The sequence below is a fragment of the Ambystoma mexicanum genome, chromosome 6p (genome assembly GCF_040938575.1).
Source record: "Ambystoma mexicanum isolate Mex_15411 chromosome 6p, UKY_AmexF1_1, whole genome shotgun sequence".
In the NCBI taxonomy this organism is placed as follows: Eukaryota; Metazoa; Chordata; class Amphibia; order Caudata; family Ambystomatidae; genus Ambystoma; species Ambystoma mexicanum.
Window position 1 is genome coordinate 1,433,243,585 of NC_090935.1, and position 24,126 is coordinate 1,433,267,710.

A 24,126-nucleotide genomic window follows, 5' to 3' on the forward strand; every position below is an offset into this window, starting at 1 on the left:
AGGACAGTGATGAGGAGCTGCCAATTGCACAGTGCTGTGATGGCATGGATGGATGTGTAGCACGAGGTGAACTTATACACCACTACTTCTGATCACTTGACACACACGCGGCACAGCCAGCTAGCGAAGTGAGCACTGGACACTGAGCACTGCACATTAATAAAACCACTCACACTGAAAAATCAATACTTTGTGCTATGAAAATATATACAAATGTGAAACGGTTTAACTGGCAATACTATCCTCCCCAACTATGCCCCTTCCCCCTCCCAAATATCTTCCCTAGTCTCCCTCCCCAACTATCCCCCCACACCACCTCTCCAACTATCCCTCCTCATTCCCCCTCCCCAACTGTCTCTAGGCAACTTCTGTTATGTTTGGCAATGTTCATTTACACAAGTCACAGACAGGGCACATATTTTCCTCACCTTTTGGGTCCGGTGTGCGGCTGTGTGCCGAGCAGGACAGCCGCATGGAACGCCGCCTTGGGCTGCTCTGCACCGAACTAGCAGGTGTGCTTGTCGATGGGCGGGGGGTGGTGCCATGGGCTGTCGGTCCAGGAAAGCCTGGAGTAACATGGCCATTGTCTCTGCGATGGAGGACATCACACTGTTCCCCTTCCGTACCCTCCTTGATAGCTGTACGATAGCAAGTGTACAGCGACCAAGTTCACATGGATTACGGCGTCCACTGGCCTGGATGCTCTCGCGCATGAGCTGCATCTCCTGAAGGCGCTACTGACCAGGGATGTCAGGGCATCCTGGTGTTGTTCAATTCTGGTCAGTCGTCTATCAATATCCCTCACACTGGGGAAGGGGGTACGTTGTGGGCTAATTGGGCCCATGGGGCTGAATAGCATGGGCTCATCAATGCTGTGGCCGGTCGTATCTCCGTTTTTCACAGCACCGCCGTCAGCTGTGTTCTATACAATGCACGCATGTGCCCGCCCTTGTGGCTGTGTTGGTGGCAGCGGTACTGCTGCATCTGGGGCTGCCGGAGTGGGTGCATCTTGGGGCCTGAGGTGGCTGTGCTTGTTGCACCACTGGGGCCTGTGGTGGGTGGGCTGGTTGCACCGCTGGGGCCTGAGGTGGTTGGGCTGGTTGCACCACTGGGGCCTGAGGTGAGTAGGCTGCTGGCACTACTGGGGCCTGAGGTGGGTGGGCTGCTTGCACCACTGGGGCTTGAGGTTGCTCGATGGATGCAGCTAGGGTCGCAGTTGCAATTGTGCCTGTTGAGTCTGTGGAGTCCTGGGTTGAGGTGGTAGTGGTCCGTTGGGTTCCTCGGCATTGACGCCTGGTGCCCCTCGAGGTGCTGGGATAAGACATTCTCATTGCCAGATGATGTGCCTGAGGGAGTCAGAAAGGCAGGTCGTCAGTGAAGAGTGTGGATTGATGAGGCAGATTTATGCTTTTGCTTTTTAATGAGAGTGCTGTGTCAGGGACATGGCGGGGGACATGGCATGGTGCACACATGCTTGTGTCATGCATACTGTGCGGGTGGATGTGTGATGTACGTACATGGTGTGTGTGGTGCCAGAGATACTGTCATGGTGTACTGGCAATTGCTGAGTAGGTTATTAGGGGTATGGCACACACGCTGTGTGATGTTGTGTTGGGAAGGGTTGTGCCATGGACGGGGTTGCCATGTGCCTGCTGCCTGTAGCACTTACAGGTATAGGTGGTAATTTGTGCTCCTGGGTCGGGCTGGCTGGGACGAGGGAGTCACAGGTTTCCTTGGTGTGTCACGCTGGTCATTTGTGGGTGGTGAAGGTGCTTGGCACTGACGTAACTTTGTGCCAGGGTTAGCACGGCGGACAGACACCAATTCTGCTGTAGCAGGTGGATGTGTATCTGAGTGGCAGCAGGAGCATGTTCTGTTGGTGACAGAGGGTGCCTGTGGTATGTTCTATATGTATTTGTGGTTTGAGTGAGGTTTTGGGTGAAGGTGTGTGCACACAGGTTGCATGCCTCGGGGGGCGGGGTCGGCGGGTCCGGCAGGGCTGTAATGGTGTTGTGCTGGACGCACTACACATATTTTGCTGCTGTAGTGGGTGCAGGGTGGACAGGGAGGTTGATGTGACATTGGGGTTATGTGTACTCACCAGCCTCCTCAGATGTCATGGCTCCGGCCTCCACAGCACTGACCCCTCGTATTGCCTCAAGGTACACTGCTGCACATCCCCTCCCAGGGCAGCAGGTGGCTAGTGGATGCGCTGCCGCCACCTGTGGGCATACACTGTCTGTGCTGGTCATCCCACCTCTTGTGGCAGTCACGCACAGTGCAGGGGGTTGTGCCAACTGCTGTGACTTTCTGGGCAGCATCCTCCAAGATGGTCTTCTTACGCAGCTGTGATATGATATGATATGATAGTTTATTTATATAGCGCCTATACACAATGTGCTTCAAAGCGCTTCAGGGCAAGGGAGGGAACAAGGGAAAATACAATGACATTCTTACAGGCCATGAAAAGTAAGGATGTGAAATTAACTATTGTACTCGGCCTGACGACATTTCAGATAGTGCAAGAGCTAAGACATAGATAAGGAAGGGAGTGGGGGAGCGGGAAGGAAATGGAAACAGACAGGCGACTACCATACTAGGCCTGACGACATTTCTGGTAGAGCCGGAGAAAAACAAGAGGTGAGGGAGAGGGGTGCAGAAAGGTAGGGGAGGAACAAAACAAGCGACTATCATACTAGGCCTGATGACATTTCAGATAGTGCTGGAGGGGGTATGGGGAGGAGACAGACGAGGTTGCTATCATACTAGGTCCAGGGACAATTCTGATAGAGTAAGTGCATATAAGAAAGTAAGGGGAGGAGATAGGAAAAGAGAGAAGGGAAAGGAGGAGAGAACAGAGAGTTAGCAGTCAAAAGAGTGGAGAAGCAAGAGAGGAGAGTGAAAAGAATTGCAGAAGTCAGTAGTAACACATAATGTTGCAAGCCGGCAAAAGAGCGGCAAGCAGGAAGGCACCAGGTGGGCGGGGCTTGCTAAGTGGTGAAAAAGAACAGCAAGCAGGAAGGCACCAGGTGGGCGGGGCTTGCTAAGTGGTGAAAAAGAGCGGCAGGCAGGAAGGCACCAGGTGAGCAGGGTTTGCTAAGTGGTGAAAAAGAGCGGCAAGCAGGAAGTCACCAGGTAGGCTGGGCTTGCTAAGTGGGGGAAAAGAGCGGCAGGCAGGAAGGCACCAGGTGAGCAAGGCTTGCTAAGTGGTGAAAAAGAGCAGCAAGCAGGAAGGCACCAGGTGGGCGGGGCTTGCTAAGTGCTGAAAAAGAGCAGCAAGCAGGAAGGCACCAGGTGGGCGGGGCTTGCTAAGTGGTGAAAAAGAGCAGCAGGCAGGAAGGCACCGGGTGGGCGGTGCTTAGGCCAGGTGACCTAGATCCACTTGCACATGCTCCCCATCTGCCAAAAGTTCATCAACATGTTGGACAATGGTGTCCGCTAACATGTTGAGCTCCGCCTCGCTGAAGCGTGGCTTGCACCTCGGGTTTCACAGACTCTTGATGCATTTTGTTGTTTTTGATTCTGTGCTCAGGATTCTTGTTTGTAACCTATGCTGTGAGGACTGCAAAGGATTGTGTTTTACTAATGGCTTCCGGATGATTTCCTGTTCCGGCAAACACTGTATTTCCGGTCATGGTAATTGCGGCACAGTTGTTACAGGTGCCAGTGGCTCCGGGAGCGTGTTGCCAGAATCGGAGTCACCGGCACTGAGGACGCCGGTGTTGGCATTTTGGGGGAGGGTTGTTGGTATTACTGGAATGCCAATGCCGCCATTTTCAGCATGCCGTAATGCGCATGCACGCCAACAAGGACTCATCCAGTGTTTCTGGCAACAAAGGTTGACAGACACAGTGGCACCGGCATGCCAGTCATTGGGATTACTTACCAGCAAACTTGTAATGAGGCCCAGTGTGTTGATGTCTTCCAAAAGAGGCTAATTTTACAGTATTGAAAATTGAACATTGTGGGGCAAATACACAAAGAAAATACTACCTTTAACTCTTAACTTACTTCGAAGAGGGCCATGTGATGCACACAATAAGTTACTATTACTATCTCTGACCTACTCCTGCTAATTCAGAGGTACTCAAATGAAACTACTAATCAGGAGGAAATCAGAGTTATCCAGAGTACCTATTTTTGCGAATTGTAAAGCCCTCGTAAAGCTATTTATCAAAAAATTTCAATATCGTAAATATAACATTCTTCATGGTATATATCCACGCTGCAGGCACAAGCAATGAAGGCACAAGAGAAAGCATGCAAGGTGTTTGGGTAAGGTGAAGATTCATTGTTACCACATCCGGGGCAGAATCCTACATACTGCTTCCTATAACACAAAATAGATTTCTACCTACCAGGTCTGAGACTTCTTCCTCCACTTCCCTAAAAAATAAACATAAATGAGATTTAAAAATCACACATTTTTGTTCAAGGCATAATATGAGAATATGCACTTTCAGTTCTGCCAAGCATGACCTACCACATATCTCCTAAAGAAGTTATAAGTTACCGTATCACATTCTGCTATCATTGAATGGAATAACTGTCTGGTAGTGGGCACTATCAAACATATATTGACCAGTCCATCGCTACCCATATTGCATGTCTAAAGAGAATGACTCAAGCCATACTTAATACTGAGAGTCAAGATGGAGTGTTGGTAACTGCTTGTGTATCTCGTTTCAAACATAGGACCCTACGAGATGGCACATGGTGCAAACTCAGTTTCATTGGGTGCATCAAACAACTGCTGAAAGTGAATTGAGGGGCATTTGTTTAGAATGAGATAGGTGGAGCTTGCACTTTCCAGAAATCAACTAGGATTCCATCCGGTGTGAGAAAAGTGAAAGGAAAGGATAGAAAAGTCCTTCAGGAGAAAAAGAAATTCAAAATATATTAAAGTGAAATGTGCATTTAAGCTACTGCGGGATCAGGGGTACAGTTAAAAGGCTTTTGAAAGGGCTCTGGAGAAGGTTTGCTGATGCCAGTGAGAGCAAGAAACCCAGATCAGCAATCACTCCCAATTTATAGTAGGACTCGGTCAATTTAATAATTCCTTTGCGTAATAGGGAATTAGGTTCTCAAGCTCCAAGATACTATCAAGTATTGCAAATTTAAGGGTTAAAGAATGAAATGTAACCATATTTTCCACATGTATCCTACATTTTATTGTATACATTCTCTCCCCATGTGTTTGCTACACCTTAGTCCCCCATTTGAAATTTCGGCATATTATTTTCCTCCTCTTAGATTATGCCGTTTTTTTAAAGGGGACAAGCCTAAGCTTTCAGAGAGAGCTTATTCAACGTCCACCACAAGGGTTTATAATCAACAGGACACCTGGGCCAGTAGCTATTCAGAATTAGTACCCGGCATGCCGTGTCCACGGGAAACACTGAACGTGGATTGGCTGGTTTCCGAGCCATACCACAGTGTAATCCCGCCCGATTTATTGGGCCAGGAGAATGTGGTACCCAGACCTTCTAGACCTGTCCATCTGCCCTCACATTCGTCTTCCACAAAGAGCAGACCTGCTCACTCAGGAAGGAGGTCACGTTCTCCAACCAGAAATAAGAACTCCAAACCTTCATGCCTGGTTTCCGAGAGGATGAGATACAGAAACTGGGATCTCCCGGAAAACATAATTAAGAGGGGTGTTGTTTTCGGCAAGAAGGCCAGCAGCTAAAATTCTATATCGCTGCCTTTGGAACACATTTTGCAGCTGGTGTAGTGACGCGAACATAGACACTTCTACCTGTGACACACAATCTGTGTTATCATTCTTGTTGTATGTATCCAGATCTATCTGGCAGCGCTTTCCATTTCGAAGCGCTCGCCTGGACAAGGCTCTTATTTTAAACTTCCTATTGTTATCTAGTTCCTGAAGGGACTGACGAACATCTTGCCACCAGTTCCTTTTATTGTTTCCGGTTTGGGACATTAATTTATTGTTAAACCTCTTGATGGGAGCTCCTTTTGAGCCTCTTCATTTGTGTCCTCTTAGGATATTGACTTTGAAGACTGTCTTTCTGATAGCAATCACCTCGGCTCGCAGGGTGAGTGAGCTTCAAGCATTCTCTTCCAAGACACTGTTTACTGCTTTCTATAAGGATAACATTATTTTGAGGGTTTGCCCTTCATTTCTGCCTAAGTTGGTGTCCGAGTCTCACTTGGCGCAAAAATTGTTCTGCCATGTTTTTATCCACCTCTGCATCCTTCCAGGGCTGAAGAGAGGCTTCATCGATTGGATCCCAAAACACAGCAGAGCTTTTACATTAGCAGAATCGCTAAGGTTAGGTAAGATGACCACCTCTTTGTGGGCTATGCAGGTCAAAGACTGGGACAGACTGTTACTAAACAGACCTTGTCTCAATGGATTGTGTTGTGTATTACTGAATGTTACACTCTGGCTGGCAAAGATGTCCCTGGTGGTCTGAGAGCTCACTCCACAAGAGGAGTAGCTAATGCTTCGGCTTTACAAAGAGGGGTGCCGGAGCAGGACATTTGCAGTGCTGCAACCTGATCTTCACTGCACACCTTTACAAGCCATTTTTGCCTTGATTCTGTATCAGGTGAGGAGGCTAAATTTGGCATAGCTGTTCTCCACAGCATACATCAAAAGTACATTATTTATTTACCACCTCCAGTTACCTACTGCTATGGGAGTCCATCAAAGATGAGTAATACGTGGGAGGACATCCTTCATTAGAAGAACAAATTACTTACCCCTAGTAATGTTCTTTCTGCTGCATTTTCCTCCCACAGATAGATTTCTCATCGCCCTCCCAACCCACCCCTCTATCTTTGAGCGAATGTCTGTTATTTACACCTTTCAACATCTGAGTTTCTTTCACCTTTAAGACGGCTATTCTGAAAGGGGGGAAAACATGGACTGAAGCAACGGCTGCGGTGCGTGCTACTTATACCAGTGTCTACGTTACGGCCAAGATCAGGATTTTGGGGGGATTAGGTGCTAGATGGAAGGGACAGGTTGTCCGGACCACCTTCTCTTCCTATGCCAGAGGGGCCCCTGTGTGGGTTAGGGAATCTTTTGGCCTTAAGATCAGACAAATGCTGGTGGATGCAAAAGGGAGGTTTGCAGGCATTGTGGGGGGACCTATTTGGGCATAATATAATGTTGTTGGGCACCTATGCAACCTAACCTCTGCATGTTCCCTCTTCCTCATCCTAGTCTCTCGTCCCATTCCCTGAGGAAGTTACTAAAATGAGTAAGAGGACTTGCCACTCGATTGAGGACAAAGAAAAGTGACTAGGCAAAGGAAGAGGCAATCGAAATTGGGGCTAAGACAAAGAGGAGGTAAAATGAACAAGGACAAGGAAGATGAACAGGAACTAGGAAAAGAAATTAGGACTAGGAAGAGGAACATGAATGATGCACAAGTACAAGGGATATCACAAAGGACAGTGGGAGGGAAGGAGACTATCAAGAGTGACTAAGTTGAGAAAGAGAGGATACAATGTAGAAGAAGAATGATGACGAGGCAGAGAAAAGAATAGTGTCTTTGGCTAGAAAGATGCAATAGCATGAGATAAGAGAAGAGGGACTACATCACAGAAGAGGGAATGTAACAAGCACGACAGATGAATAAGAGGAACTAGGGTGAGAGAGGAAAATAAATTGGGTGAGGGAACTCGAACAATGGAAAGGAAGAGGGTCTAGGTAGAGGAAGAGGAACTAGAATAACTGATTAGGATGAAGAACAGGGACTAGGTCCTTGCCCCTCTTCCTAATCCCTCTTACCTGTCCCAAGTCCTCTTCCCCACCCTAGTCAATCTTCATAGTTGCTGGTTCCTAGTCCTTCTATTTCTTCTTAGTCCCTGATCCATTGTCCCTTTTCCCTCTTACTTGTCCTAACCCCATTGCCCTAGCCCCTTATCCTAGTTCCTTTTCCTCTTCCTTCATCTTTGTTCTATTTCATCTTCCTCACTCCTTATCCTACACTCTCTTCTTCTCGTACTAGTGCCCCTTCTTCTTAGACCTAGCCCCTCATCGTCTTTCCTCTTCCTAGCCATATCCCTCTTCCATATCCCTCTTCCTCGTCTTGTTTACTTTATCCTTGTCATCCTATGATTAGTCCTAGTCCTGCTTCCTCTTCCCCATCCTAGTTCCCATTCTCGTTGATGACCCTCTTTGCCTTCCTCTTCCTCATTCTTTGCTTCATCCTTGTACCTCATCCCAGTCCCTCTTCCCTTTCATTTTCCCCATCCTAGTCCTATTTATAATCCTAATTATTCTTCCTCATTGTAATCCCTCTTCATAGTCCCTCATCCTAGTCCATCGCCCCTTTTCCCTGATCCCTCACCTTCATTCTAGTCTCTGGACACTAGTTAGCATCCTACCCCATCTCCTCATCCTAGTCCCTCTTCCTCTTCCTTCTTCCTTGTCATTGTCCTGATTCATTGTCATCACTTGTCCTAGCACATTTTCTTCAACCTGATCTCTCATCCCAATCAATCTTTTCATCCTCGTCCCTGATCCTAATCCCTATTCCACATCGTAAGACTTCTGCATCATCCCTCCTCTTTATTCCAGTCTCAGATATTAATTTCTTCCTTATCCTAGTATTTCTTCTTCATTCTAGTCCCTCTTTCTTTATATTGCTCTAGACCCTTTTCCTAATTCCTCTTCCTTATTCTGGAGCCTTTTCCTAGTCCCTGTCCTTCTTCTGAGTCCCTATCTCTCCTTATCATCCCTCTGTCTTACCCTTATCCCTATTCTTCTTCTGCTATGTAGCTCCTCTTCCTATTCCTTTTCCCTTGTTCTATTACCCCATCCTAGTGCCACTTCATTGTCTTAGTGCCTCTACTTAGCCCATCTTCCCCATCCTACTATCTAATCCTAGATCCTGTCTCTGTTTCTTCTTCCTCACCCATGTCACTCTCCCTCGTCCTCTTCCACATCCCTCTTCTTCATTCGAGTCCCTCTTCACCCTTCTTGTCCCTTTTTCCCTTCCTGTCCTCATCGCTTTTCCATGCCCTTCTAACTGTTGGTTGCCCACCCTCTTTCTTTTTCCTCAACCACCTTCTTTTTCTTTGTCCTAGTTCCTCTTCTTCTTCCCCTTTTTGGTAACCAGTTCCTTTTCCTCATCCTCCTCCTTCTCCATCTTCCTCATTCTAGTTCCTCTTCCTTGTACTAGTGCAAAACCCTCATCCTCAGTCTAGTCCATCTTCTTCCTCATCCTAGACACTCTTCCTCATCTCAGTGCCTCATGCCAGCCTCTCTTCCTTTTCCTTGTCCTAGTCCCTCTTCCTCTTCATCATCCTCATTCCTTTTCCTTGTCCCTATGCATCTTACTCATCCTAATCCTTATCCTAGTCCCTCTACGTCTTCCTTCTTCCTCCTTCTAGATCCTCTTCCTCATCCTATCCTACTTAACGTTATGCTCCTGGTCCCTCATTCCACTTGTGCCTCCTCCTCCTGATCCTCTTTCTCAGCATAGTTCCTTACCTGTGTCCTCACCCTAACCCCTTTTGCTCTTCCTCATCATAGTCCCTCCTTCTCTTCAATACCCTAGTATCTCCCCCTTTTCCAGCTCCCCTTTCTCCATCCTAGTATCTCATCCTGGTACATTTTCTCTTCTTACTCCTAGTCCCTCTTGCCTTAGTTCCTCTTCCTCATCCTGAAACAGCGTCATAGTCCCTGTCTCTTTTCAGAGTCCCTCTCCCTCATAGTAGTCCATGTTCCCTACTCCCTCATGCATGTCCTTGTCCTGGCTTTCTTGCCATCATCCTAGTCCTTCTTCCTCATCCTGGACACTCTCCGTCTTTCTTGTCATTGGCCCTCTTCCTAGCCCCTCATCATAATACCGCTTCTTCACCCTAGTCCATCCCAGTTCTTCTTCTACGTCCTGGTCACTCTTCCCCATTTTAGTCCCTATTCCTCATTCTAGCCCCTTTCCTTGTTTTAATCTATTATCCTAGGCCCTGTTCCTCCTCCTATGCTGTATTTCTCATTCCTGTTCCTTTCCTAGTCTTTTCTGTCCTTCTATGTCTTCCTCTTCCCATTCCCTCATCACCAACCCTCTTCCTAGTCCTAGTCCATCTTCAGCATGCCTCTTTCTCATGCTAGTCCATCATTGTATCCCTCCTCTTCATCCTAGTCACTCTTCATCTACCTGCTGTAGTTCCTCTTCCTTGTACTGGCCCCTCATCATAGTTCCTATTCCCCTTCATAGTGCCGTTTCCTCAAAAGAGTCCTTCTTTCTATTCCCTCTTTCTTTTCTAAGTCCTTCACCCCAGACCTTCTTTCTCACCCTAATTCCTTTTTATCGCCATAGACTATCTTCCATATCCTAGTTCCCTGCATTAGTTCTTCGTTTTAGTCCCTCACCCTAGCCTCTTTCCTCAGCATAGTCCCTCTTCCTCATCCCTGATCCTCTTCTTCTTTATAGACCGTCATTCCACTTTCTTTTCCCTATTGCTCATCCTACTCCCTCTTCCTCTTTGTTGTCCCTTTTCCTCACCCCAGCTGCTTTCCCTAGTCCTTTCCCATCTTTTCATCCGTTGTCCATATCCTTTGTTACAGTCCTTTCTCCTAGACTCGCTTCCTCATCCTAGTCTCTCTTCTTTTCCTCTCTTGCTTACCATATTCCCTCATTACAGTCCCTCTTCCACAAAAGTCCTCCTTTCTCATTCTAGTCCCTTGCCGCAGTCCTTCTTCTTCATATTACTTCCTCTTCCTCTACTTAGTGCTGTTTCATTGTCATTGTCAGTCTTCCACATGCTAGTTCTTCCTTCTAGTCCTGTGTCCTATTCTGTCATCCTAGTCCCTCCTCTTCATCCTAGTCCTTCTTTCTTATCCTTTCCCCTGCCCTAGGCCCTCTGCCTCCTACTCCTCCCTATCATAGACCCTCTTCCTAATCCTAGTCAAACTTCCTCATTGTAGTGCATCATCCTCATTCTAACTCCTTACAAGCCACATCCTTGTCTTTAGTTCATGTCCCTACTTGTAGTCATCTTCCTCGTTCTAATCCCTCTTGCCCATCTTTCTTTTTTATCCTCAGCCTAGTTGCTCCTCTTCCTATTCCCTCATCCTAGTCCCTCTTCATCATCCTGGTCCCTCTTCATCGCCCTTGTGCCATTTCCCTACCCTTCGCTGTCTTGACCCTCTTCCCGTTTCCTCTTCTCCTTCTTCTCAGTTCATCATCTTTGACCCTCTTCTTCATTCTATTTTCTCTGCCTCTTCATCATCCATGCCCCCCGTGCTATGCCCTCTAGCTTGTCCTAGCCTTTCTTCCTTGCCCTGGTCCTACTTGTTCATCCTATTCAATTCCAATATAACCTCTTCCTCCTCTTAGTCCCTCTTGGTCTTCCTTGTCCTGCTTCCTCACGCTAATCCTCTTCCTAGATCTTCTTTCTTTAGCTTGTCCTTTTCCCCCTTCCTCGCCGTAGTCCCTCTTCATCATCGTTTGCCTTTTTCCTTGCTCTAGTCCCTCTTCATAGTCCCTGTTCCGCTTCCTTGTCCCTTTTCGATTGTCTTCATCCCTCATCATTGTGCATCATTCAAGTACCTCCTTCTAGTCGCTCTTCCGCCTACGAGTCCCTCTTCATATTGCTCATCCTAGTTCCTCTTTCCTTTTCCTTGTCGTTCCTCCTCTTCCTTTTCCTAGACCTTCTCCTCATCATAGTCCCTTTTACTCCCCGTAGTCCCTCATCCTAAACCCTCTTCTTCATCCTTGTTCATCGTCCTAGTTCCTCTTCCTCATCCTTAGTCACTATCCTAGCACGCTCCTCATCATCATACTGTACCTCTTCCCTATTTTAGCCCTTCTTCCTCATCCTAGTCTCTCATGCTCTTCCTTATCCTAGTTCCTCATTACAGTCCCTCTTCTTCCTCCTCGTCCTAGATTTGTGCCCTTTTTTTCCCCCATCTTGTTTCCTCTTCCTCATCCCATTACCACTCCGCCCAACTGTGAGTTGGGCGGAAAGTTGGAGGATTCACCTGCAGCTGTGAGCTGGGGGTAAATCCAACTTTATCAGCAGCTAACTCTTTCACCAAATGCAAAATATCTTTGCTTAATTCAACATTCGTCTGGTGCATTTTTCTATAAACATGAAATCCACCCCTGTCTTCCTAAGGCGGCAAAATCTTTTCCTTTTTCCATATGGACATTCTGTAAACAAAACACAACCTCTGCAGGCCCTGCAATGCCTAAGCGTTCATCTCACGGCTCGCTCCACCCAGCACTGCATGCCCATTCTTGTGCTAATGTATCATATAGGCTCTTCACCCAGCCTGGAATCATAATACTAAAGCAATCTCCGCCCACAGAAGACTCCTTATCTTTTTCTTAAGGCATTCATATTTACAATAATTTACAATGATCTATTCACAGTAACGTATTCACAGCAACCTGAATGCAATCATGCAAAGTGCACACACAAAATGCTTATCAAAATAGCCTGGCGCCCACTGCAAAGAGAAAAAAAGAACTCACTTTCAACATAATTCTTGCCCACCAGCGTTTAAGCACAGATCCCTAAATGCCTTGAATTCCACATCAAAAGGTCACCCAATGCTCACAGCGCCATATAATATGCTTCAAAAGTGCACAGAAAATATTTCACAGCCCCAGCACAGAAAATGAAGAAACATTAAACACTGAAGGGCAATTATGTACATAAACACTAAGCTAAACACATTCATGAACGAATGCAGTAAAAAACGAAAATGAATGTTTAATTTCTACACATATAAGGAATGTAAAAAGTTTTAAAACACTTCACTGTTGAAGCAACCACAAAAGAAATCCTCATCTCACAAGGAATACACTGAAAAGCGCCAAAACAGGCATGCAGAAAGATCCTTGCCTCAACGGGCATGGAAGCAGTGCATCCACTCTTCCAGAGAAGCTTTCTACCTGACTGTCCCAGTGCCCCTCATTTTTAAGCCTCCCGCAAATGTGTGATGGCATTTTCCAGAACTTTCTGGCTTTCCAAGTCTCTACCTGTTGGCAATTCTCATGGGCCCCTGGCCGGAGTGACCCATCGCAACCCCAAGAGGCAAAACACTTCCAGTTCTCATGAAAGCATGACAACAGCTACATAACTTTTCTTCAGCTTTGCAAGATTCCCTCGCAATGTTATCAAATAACAGCTAGCAGTGGCACCTTCTTCAAAACAGTCCTTGAAGCAATGCAGAAGTAAGAAAACATGTCTGCCAGTGGAATAATACAAACCGCGTTTCGGCTTCACATCAAAATGCAGATTTCACTGAGACATGGAGAAAATGTGTAGATTTCACTGAAGCCTGAAGAAAATGTTCTTTGTGGCTCTGGCAGCACCCAAAATTCACCACGCACAGATGCCATGTTTTAGTCAAAAGCATTACAGATGTCGACTCCTAAAACTTGCTTCAAGAGATGTGTGGATTGTGGGTCGAAGATGTATATCACAGACTCACACCGTATCTGCTTCTGGTGCCTTGGTACCGGAGACTGCGGTTCATGTCAGTCCATGACAGGAAAGGTCTTGTGACAGAGGAAAAAGAAACTCTCCGTGGTTAAGTCCATTCTAAATCCCCATTGGCTACTTCTTCGAAGAGGAGCTCGTCAGATAAAAAGTGTTTCAGGGGTGAGTAGCCCACTCGCAAATTCTCAAAACTAAGTGCTCTCTATATAGGAGTGTTTCTCACCACTCTTCATCCTCTGCCTCTCGTAAAAAGACCAAGAATAGACAATACCATTCAAGCTCTTCGTCTTCCAACTCCTTGCCTGATTGCAGGGTCAGTTATCCAGGTAAGCCGGCAACCAAAGCCGAATGTGAGGATTTTTGCTTCCGGATGTTGAAGGTTTACAAGAAGGTGGCTTCTACAACCCCTTCGAGAGAGCTGAAGAAGGCTTCTGATCCTGTCGAACCTCATAAAACCAAGAAGGTGTCCGTTAAGGTTGCTGCTCGTGCGCCCTTAGCCTGGGTGCAGAACATTCAAAGCTCTCTCGGGAAGCCTTGAAGCCTCGAGATAAGGTGAAGCCCAAACCTCAAACTTCTACTCCTTCAATGAGACTCAGTCGAGTTTCTTGTTGTCGAACATTCGACGTCAAAGCCGTCAACATCATCGACTGATCCATCAAAGATTTACAAAGCTCTACTGATAAAGACTTTTTCAAGTCTGTGGGCCTTATTACGAGTGTGCGGGTCTGGTAACAACGGTGCCGGTAAGCACACCTGCACCGTTGTTACCGGACCAGCACACTCCAAGTTCTGTGAGTGGCTACTGTCCGGCTCGCCGGGGACGGCAGCCACTCACAGACTTTGACGGAAGCACCAGCACTGTTGCACACAGTGCCGGTGCTTCCGTCCTCCCCATTCCCATTGAGTCCTGTGGGACTCAATGAGAAGGGGGAGTAACATTTTCCGGCGCCTGGCTTCACGGACCGCCGGGGCTGTAATACCCCGGTGATTCCCTAAAGCCAGGGGCCGGAAAAAGACACAACTCCAGTGGCAGCCTGCCATTTCTACCGGCATGGGTACCGCCAGAGTTGTAATGAGGCCCTATGGCCCTCATTATGAGTTTGCTGGTATCCCACTGGTAATTCCAGTGGGATACTGGCAAACTCGCCTACTGTTTCCACCGCCTGATATCCCATATTACAAGGATCTTACAAGCAGTGGAAACACCAGTGGGACTCCATGGAGGCGTTTGCCGGTATTTCGTGCACTGGTAATTCCAGTACTGGAAATACCAGCATTTATTTGCCGGTAGGGGCCTGATTTACCACCAGCTCTTTGCTGGAGGTATATCAGTGCACCCCCAACAGCAAACCTGTAGTTTCCTGGTGCGGTAAAAGTCCTGGTGCCAGAATTCCCAGCACTTTTACTGCCATTTTTCCTGCACTGGCAAACTTGTAATGAGGGCTATGTCCTCTATTTTTGAGACGGAAGAGGTTTCTGATGAGACCCCTCCTTTTGGCCTGGAGTTTGGGACACCTAATGTTCCTGATGCTTTTATTTCGGAGGAGTCCAAGATGCAACATCTGGTGGATGCATTGAGGGATGCAAGTGGCCTTGACACCTCTCCTGAGGTCGAGTGTGCCAGTTCAGAACCTTCAGCTCATGCAGATGCTTCTTACAGAGCTCTCTTGAGTAGGGTAACTGAATCTAGGTTGGGGAAGACCAGCTACAGTCTTTCAGCAGGACAACTTCACCTGTATTCTGGACATGGGCCCTCCTAAGGACCCTATTCTCCCTTTTCACATTGCTTTAAGGAGTAAGATAATGGCCAACTGGGAAGCTCCTGATACTAATCCTGTGGTTAGTAAGGATCACACAAGGAAATATAGATCATTCAGTATGGATCCAGTATGGATCCAGAGTTTTTATCCACACATCTGTCTCCAGAAAGCTTGATAGTGCAGGCTGCCACTTCTGCATAAAGGACTGGCGTCTACCCTACTATTCCCCCTGACAGGGATGAAAAAAGGTTGACATCATGGCTATGAAAGTTTTTCTACCAGTAGCTTGGCTTTGAAATCTATCAATGCTACTTGTGCATTGTCCAAGTGTTCATTTACATTGTGGGATGTGATAGCTATGGAGCTGACCATAACCGGGAGGGGGAAGAAAGAGATGGTTTATGAACATCATTAAGGATGGCAAGGATAAAATGGGCCAATCACTCCAGTTCGGGTTGGACTCAGCTGACAGTTTCAAACATGCGATGGCAGCGAGTACTGTCTCAGGCAGATTTTGTTGGCTGTGTAAGTCTGGTTTTGTGCGTGATGTCCAGATGAGATTGTTTAATATGCCGTTTGATGGTTCCCATTTGTTTGGCGCCAAGGCTGATGAAAGCTTGGAGAAGCTTCAGTCATCAAAGGTGGCGACGAAATCACTGGCCAGAGCAATTCACAGCAGCAACAGACCCATTCGGCTTCTCAATCTTGGAGGGGCTAGTCGATTCAATATTATTCATCAGTCCGGAGGACAAGGAGTCAGGCCATACAAAGGGGCCAGAGGAGATTCCCTTGTGGGGGAAGAGGACGAGGTGGTAAAACCACCCAAGCAGCTGCATCCTCCTTGCCATCAGCTGCTGCCGCAGCTATGCGAAAATCTCTCTCAGGCCTTGGTCCACAGGACTGTGTTGGGTGGGGGGGGAGATCGACTAAGCATCTGGGAGAATGGCAGGACATTACTTCTGATGCTTGGGCCCTGCACACTGTAGTCCAAGGTTGCTGCCTCCCATTTTTGAGAAGGCCTCCCGGCTGTCCAAAGGGGAGCCAGTCCCTAAAGGTTCCGGATCGGCTGCTTTTGCAGGAGATTTACATTCTGCTGGAGAAAAGCACTATATAGCCTGTGCCTGTGGCAGATAAGGAACCAGCGATGGTACTCCCCTTGCTTCTAAATACCCAAGAAGGACGGTGGACCGAGACCCATCTTGGACAAGAGACGCTTGAACAAGTTAATCAGGAAGGACACGTTCAAGATGCTAACTCTTTCTCAAATCATCCAGATCCTACAGCTCTAGGATTGGATGGTGTCATTGGAACTTCAGGATGCTTAATTCCATGTGCCTATTCATCACAAGCACAGGAAGTACCTGAGTTTTGCCATTGTCAGGTCTCATTTTCAGTTTTGGGTTCTGCCATTCAGGCTCACCTATGACCGAGGGCTTTCACCAAGTTGATGGCAGTTTCTTAAGGGATTAACTAATGTTTTCACCCCTGTTCCATTCATTGTACTCGTTTGGGATCTGAATCTGGTTCTAAATTCCTTATGGGCTCTCCATTTGAGCCCCTTCATTCATGCCCTTTAAGGATGCTCACCCTCAAGACCTCAAGACTGTCTTTTTAATGACAGATACCTCGACTCATATAGTCAGCGAGTTACAAGTCCTGTCTTGCAAACCTCCATTTACCACCTTTTACAAGGAAAAGGTTGTGTTGACGGTCTCCCCTTCTTTTTCACTGAAGGTGATTTCCAAATTTCACCTGGCGCAGAAGATTGTGCTCCCTACCTTTTTACTCGCCAAGGCATCACTCCAAAAAGGAGGACAGGCTTCATCGTCTTGATCCTAGGAGAGCCTTGAGTTTCTACATCAATAGAATGTTGAGGCTTGGACAAGATGATCAGCTTTTTGTAGGATATGCTGGTCACGAGATGGGTGTGTCTGTAACCAAGCTAACCTTGTCCACCTGGATTATCCTATGCATATCTGAATGCTACAATTTAGCAGGTAAGAATGTCCCAGTTGGTTTACAAGCTCATTCAACCAGGGGCGTGGCTACTTTATTGGCTTTGCAAAGAAGAGTACCTGTGTAGGACATCTCTACTGCTGCAACTTGTTCCTCACTTATATACCTTTGCAAAACAGCATTGTCTGGATTCTGCATCAGGTCAGGAGGCAAAGTTTGGGTAAGCTGTTTTGTACAGCATTAATGAAAAGTACATTTTCTGTTGCCACCTCCTACATCATACTGCTTTGGGAGTATATCAAAATTGAGGAATACATAGAAGGACCCATTCCATTCGAAGAACAAATTACTTACCCCTGGTAATCTTCTTTCGCGTTGATGTTCCTCTTATGTATTCCTCATCACCCTCCCAACCTGCCCCTCTACCTTCGGGAGGATTTCTGTGGTCTACACTAGCCTCTCTTCCAACATAGGTCATCTTGTGGCCTTATAGACGTCTGTGCAAACGAGATGGGGAGGGAAACTAGGAACTGAAGCAATGGGCATGGTGCATGCTATATATACCATCGACAAAGCCATGCTCGAGAGGGGACGGAGGCCATCAAGGGTCACAAGACGACAACGCATGGCACCCTCTGCTGATATATGTTATTATATATAGTATATATGTATTATATATATATATATATATATATTAATAATATATTAATCATGTTTTATAACCAAAGGCCAAATACAAAAACTCATTTACATTTATTACGCAAAATAATATCCTACCATAAAGACAATTTTCTTAAATAAAACCTTTCATCTACATGATACATTTCATCCAATGACTATAGAACAATTATAGTGATTATTCACATATCTAATACAATCTTAAATATAATAGCAAACACAATCAAAAACATCAAGAAAGAAACCATCATTCATTTGCAAAAATAGTTTTAGAACATTAGTTTACAATTCTAATAAAATCTTGAAAAAAAGGAAGCCAATTTACAAGAACCCAAGAACCCCCACATGCACATCCTTCTGTCCTTATTCACATGCCCATGCCTGGACTTTCATTAGTGGTAACTCCATACTTTTCAAATACTCATTCTTCCATAGAAGTTGTAGGAATAACAGAAAAGGATTTAGCATACTATCCTTCAACCTTTTAAAATCATTTTCATCAAATATTTGAAAAGAGCTTTGTGGGACACCAGTTACCTACCAAATCTTCTAGTCTTCAATTTCCCCTTTTCATGAGCTCTCTATTCAGAAACACTGTAAAAAATAATAATGTGATATATAGAAGTAACTGGTATCTTGCACTTCCCGTATATAACTGAACGGCCCTTCTAACTTTCCGCTCACCTTATGCTGACCTGGAAATAAAGGGGGGAATTGTTTATTCTAAATATTTTATGGATACATGGCTTGACTTAATACCTCATCATTCTGACGGTGAGCTCAACTACTATATTTCACAAAGTTTCGACCTCTCGTCCCTAAAATGAGAGGCACAGGATCCAAAATCTTTTATAGATTCTCATCTGCTAGAACACACAGTTGTAATACTTATTTATGAAAGAAAACTAGCATATATTTTTGCTTTTATCATGGCTCGTCATTCATCTGTTTTCTTTTTTTGGGAAAAAAATGTACAAAGTAGCATTCTCCATAGATGGAGTAACCTAGAAAGCATGCACTATTATCGGGAGGAACTACACAGCCCACGGGAGTTGTAGTTCAAGCCACCTCCAATAAGCCCTTAAAGAAAAGCAAGGGCGAACAACTGGAAAAATTTAATTTTTAATAAAACCCGAAAATAATGATAGGGGTCAAACCAATACCTTTTCGTCTCTTTACTAATGTCAACTTTGATAACAAATTCCATTGCATTGTTGGTTTCGTAACACTAAAACTGACCAAGGTGATTAACTTATTTTTATATACACGTTTTTTCAAGATGCAATAAATGCATAAAAAAATAGCAGCACAACTGAGATATTGCGCCTCATTACAAATTTGGCGGTCTGGAAACAAGGGTGCCGGTAAGTTCACCGGCACCCTTGATTCCGGACTGGCAAACTATGTGTCTGCCTGCCCTGGACGCTGCACCTGACAGGTCTGACCCTGCCACGGTAGGCAGACCGTTCACGGAAGCGCTGGCACCGTTAACAATGGTGCCAGCGCTTCTGAGACCCCACTCATTTAGAGTCCTGTGGGAATCTATGGGAATGGAGACTTACATTTTACTGGCGCTTGATTTCACGGGCCGCCAGACTTGTAATGTCCCGGTGGCACTGGGAATTCAGGCGTCGTTAACATTTTACAGGTCCGGTGGCAACCCGCCGGAAGCACCGGCAGGGTTACCGCCGGACTTGTAAAGAGGCCACTTGTTTTCTTATCAAACTCTACTATTCAATGTGCTCATTCAACCCTATTTTATCACTTTGAGTTAGAAAATCATGTTTTGTTCCATCCTTGCAAGCAGGTATTTCCCTTTTTCAAGTGAGTGCCACTGTATCTGTTGTAAAACAACCCATTTAAAGTCTTCAGGGCTTTCCTGGTATTGCAGTTTGTTAAGCTTCTCAAACACCACGCTTTTTCTAAACCTATATCTACTGTTTCGTTGTAATGGTTCGAGCACACATCACACAGCTTCCGCAGGGATAATATCCAAATACATAGTTGGATCAGAGTGAGTGTTTGTCTTTCTTGTTCTTTAATATCATCCCTAATCGCTTTATCACTTATGCTGATACACTTTTTGAAAACAAAAATTGCCTCCTTAAAATTTGACTTACTAATGTTCAAATTTTCTAGTATTGTTTTATACAGGTTTTTTTTATTTTTGATGACATGTTAGTCAATGTACTCCCCCACATATTCCTCTGTTCCTATTATCCCTCTTGACGCCTATCCTCGGTTTCTAGGAAAGCTCATTTCAGCCTTAAAGATACTCTTCATAGTACTGTTCCTTCTCAATCTCAATAATTATCCAATGGGTACATTTTCCATAAAATGTTTCGGATTATAACTTTAGGTGTCCATCATGGGATCTTTATTGTTATTAATTTACTATAGAATATCTCCATTATCAGCAAGGTGAGAGGGTAACTGAACAGAGGGGCTTTTAGCCTTCTTTTAATTCTTCCATTTTGATTGTTTCTGTGTTCAGTTTGCTTTATTCAACATCTTTGGATGTTTTCTAAAGTTTGCCGATTGAACACAAGATTTCTGGCCGTGGACTTTCCTTAAGACTCCAACATACATGCTCTGTTTGATAAGTGCCATGAATGCGGGCGTAAGACGGAAAAGCGGAATGAGCATGACATGTTCATGCACTACCTTCCCAAAACAAACTGTTAAGCATGTGGCAGCTCAAATGCCAGAGGCGTGATCTTAACAGGAAAGGACGACAAATGTGTGAATGATATTGGCAATGCAAAAAACATCGGCCACCCTTGGCATAGTACTGGCATTCAGGCTCTTCTGGGCATGTGAGCAGAGGCCAGGATCTGTGATTGATAACTTGCCTGGGAACGTTTTTTAAGTTATGCTTGGTCATTGATGTGAACATGTAACATAATTGCTCACTTGGGATCAATGCGCAGTAGGTATCAATAGCTTCTTGGTAAGTATTCCTGAGGCCAGGTGTTTAAAACTTATTGAAAGTGAGCTCCAGAGACTACTCACATTATCACCGCAATAAATGAGGAATGTCTGTGGGAAATGGCCCAAATAATCCAACATAGGTCTTTCGGCTATTAACAGGCTATTACCAGGGTATTCCAGTACCCTTTTGCATTCCACTGGGATGGAATGAGGCAAATGATGCATCACCACGTGTGCATGAAATCCTCATGATGTGTGTCTGCTTCCACATGCCTGCAATGACTCCTCTGACATTTCTGCCATGTGCAATGTTCTGAGCATGAGCACAGATGAGATGCACATTGGCTGTAGCCATTGTGACTCCGCCACCTATCTCTCGAGTTCGTTTTATTTTTTTGTGCGCGGTTTCAGCGGATATAGCAATACCAGCCATAGTCGGACATAAATCGCCCATTCCTAGTGGAAACGGATGCCTCTAACTACGCCATAGGGGCGTTCTTGAAACAGGAACTTGAGGATGGACTGGAACACCCCATTGCTTACCTTTCACAAACCCTGACCCCCAGCGAGACACACTATTCCGTCCTGGTGAAGGAACTCTTGGCCATTCACCAAGCCTTCACTGAATGGCGACACCTACTTCTGGGTGCTAGATATCCAGTTCAGGTCCACACAGACCATCCGAATCTCCAAATCCTACAGTCGTTGGAGTGCAGGAACAGTCGTCAGGCCCGTTGGGCCTACTTCTTTGCCCAGTACCAGTTTCAAATCACTCATGTTCCTGGATCACAAAACATGATTGCTGACGCCTTATCTCGACGTCCTGATTACGCAGCCACTGAGGACAAGGCCTATCCTAAGATGTTTCCCCAAACTATCTTTGTAGCTCAAGCAATCAACCTCCTGGAAGAAATCCGAGTGAAAACCCAGTCCTCTGACCTCTGGAAGGATATTACAAGGAAGAATCCATGGAATCTAAGAGTCAAGGTAGAATATCTATTCAAGGACAATGCACTGGTCATTCCTACGCAGAAATTACAACACAGGGTAATAAACCTCTGTCATGATATCCTTCACTCCGGTCATCGTGGTATAACTAACACCCTCCGTCTTATAAAAAGACAGTTTTGGTGGCCTCGAATGAAGACCGACGTACAACAGTACATCAAGGCTTGTACTGTCTGCAGTCAAAACAAACATGATAACAAGAGACCGGCGGGTCTTCTACTGCAACCGTCGCTGTCAACAAGACCATGGGAGTTTATTGCTACAGACTTCATTGTAGAATTACCCCCTTCCCGAGGGTACACGACCATCATGGTAACCATAGACTTGTTCACCCATATGGCTCATTTTACACCTTTTGTATAAACTACCATCCTCCTCAGAACTTGCTGGAATCTTCCTGGAACATATTTTCAGTCTTCATGGACTTCCTTCCAAGATCATATCGGACCGAGGACCTCAATACGTCTCACAATTCTGGAAACATATGTGTCGTATTCTAGGGATCCAACGAGCTCTCTCATCAGGTTATCATCCACAAACCAACGGAGCCACGGAACGTGTAAATCAAACTCTGGAGCAATATCTTCGTTGTTTTGCCACCAAGGTTCAGGATGACTGGTCTCTCCTCATACCCCTGGCCGAGTTTGCCTATAACAATTCCGATCACTCAGCACTCAAGGTCAGCCCTTTCTATTGCAGTCAAGGTTTTCACCCATTCTGTTTTACCTTCAGTTCTTCCACATCCCACTCCAGTACCTACTCTCGACTCATGGATACAGACTCTAATCAACATAGACAAGGAAGCCAAGGAACAATTGAAAGAGGCTCAAACATGTACTAAGCTCTATGCGGATTCCAAGAAAAGATCAGCGCCCTCTTATTCTGTTGGTGATCAAGTCTGGTTGTCCTCGAAACTATCACTGCGACATCTATGGCCAAACAAATTGGCCCCTCGGTACTATGGACCATTTTCCATAAAGGAAGTCATCAATCCTGTCACATTCCGACTCAAGCTACCCGATTCCTGGAAGAAAATACACCCAGTCTTTCACACTTCCCTATTGAAACCTTACATCCAATCCTCCCGAAAATCCTGCAGACCCAGTCCTGTTGTGGTGGACGATCAGCTGGAATATGAAGTGTCCAGAATATGCGATTCCAGGTATAAACGGGGTCGACTTCAATACCTGGTTGAATGGAAAGGATACCCTCCTAGCGAGAGAACCTGGGAACCAGTTTCTAACTTAAATACCCCTCGACTGCTTAGAAGATTCCATCGCATACACCCGGGCAAACCTGGTGGAACAGGTCTTCGGAGGAGAACTTGCCCCTTCTGCACTTCCTGGTCCTTATCGCGCCGGTGTTTGTATTCTTTGTTGCTCCCAACATGGCCGCAACAAGCGACTTGCCTCGCACCAGCTTTCACGTCGCACACGGCACGTTCTATAAATTGGCCACGGCCCTGCGGCCCTGCGCGTCTCAACGCTATCATTAGGTAGTGACTTGACGTGTGTGTGCTGTTCGGCGAACCCACTATTCCTTGTTCCTGGTTCCTTCTTCCTTCCTTTCACCCCTTCCTTCTAATTTGCTTCCGGAATCCTGATTCCTAGCGACCGCTACCTTTTTTCTGTACATCCTGGAACAGCGGCCTTCCCGGAACTCTGAACGTGCTCTGCAGCCGGACGAGACTCGAGCGAGCCTATACATGACCCGATCCGTCCACAGGACGAATCCTCCCACGGAACAGAGCAAGAAGTGATCTCAGGTGAGACGGGGGAGATTTACGACACTTTGAGGCTGAGCTTCCCAAAGTCCCGGCTTTCCCTCCTCCTCCTTCTCCTCACCTGACAAACAGGAATCTGGAGTTGAAGATATCAAGGGTCTTCTGGCTCTGTAGTCCTTCTTCTTCTTCTTTTCTTTTTTTTCGGAGCAAGTGTCTCTCTCCCGGAAGGAAGCCACAGTGATATGCTATCAAACAGCACTATCCGTGGCCCCTCCCGAGAGGCACAAAAAACCCCAAAAGCCGATGAGCAGAATAAGGCATCCGGCCGTGTCCGGCCGCGTCCGGCCGCGTCTGGCCGCTTATAATGCAGAGTGGAAAATGGGCCCCGCAGGCTTCCGGAGGGTGTTGGAAAGGAAAGCCCAAAATAGCTTAACCTCGCACAGAAATTAGTGATTGGACCGACACAGCGTGTATGAACACTGCAAAAGTGCACAGACTTAAGGTAAGCCTGCCTAGAAATGAGCTAAAGAAAGAAAGTATGGCAGAAAATAGCAGAAGCCAGTAAATGGAGAGAGGAAGCAAAACTCAGAAGAGAAAGGCGGAGCGGAGACAGAAGAGAGTGCTGAAGCGGAGAGA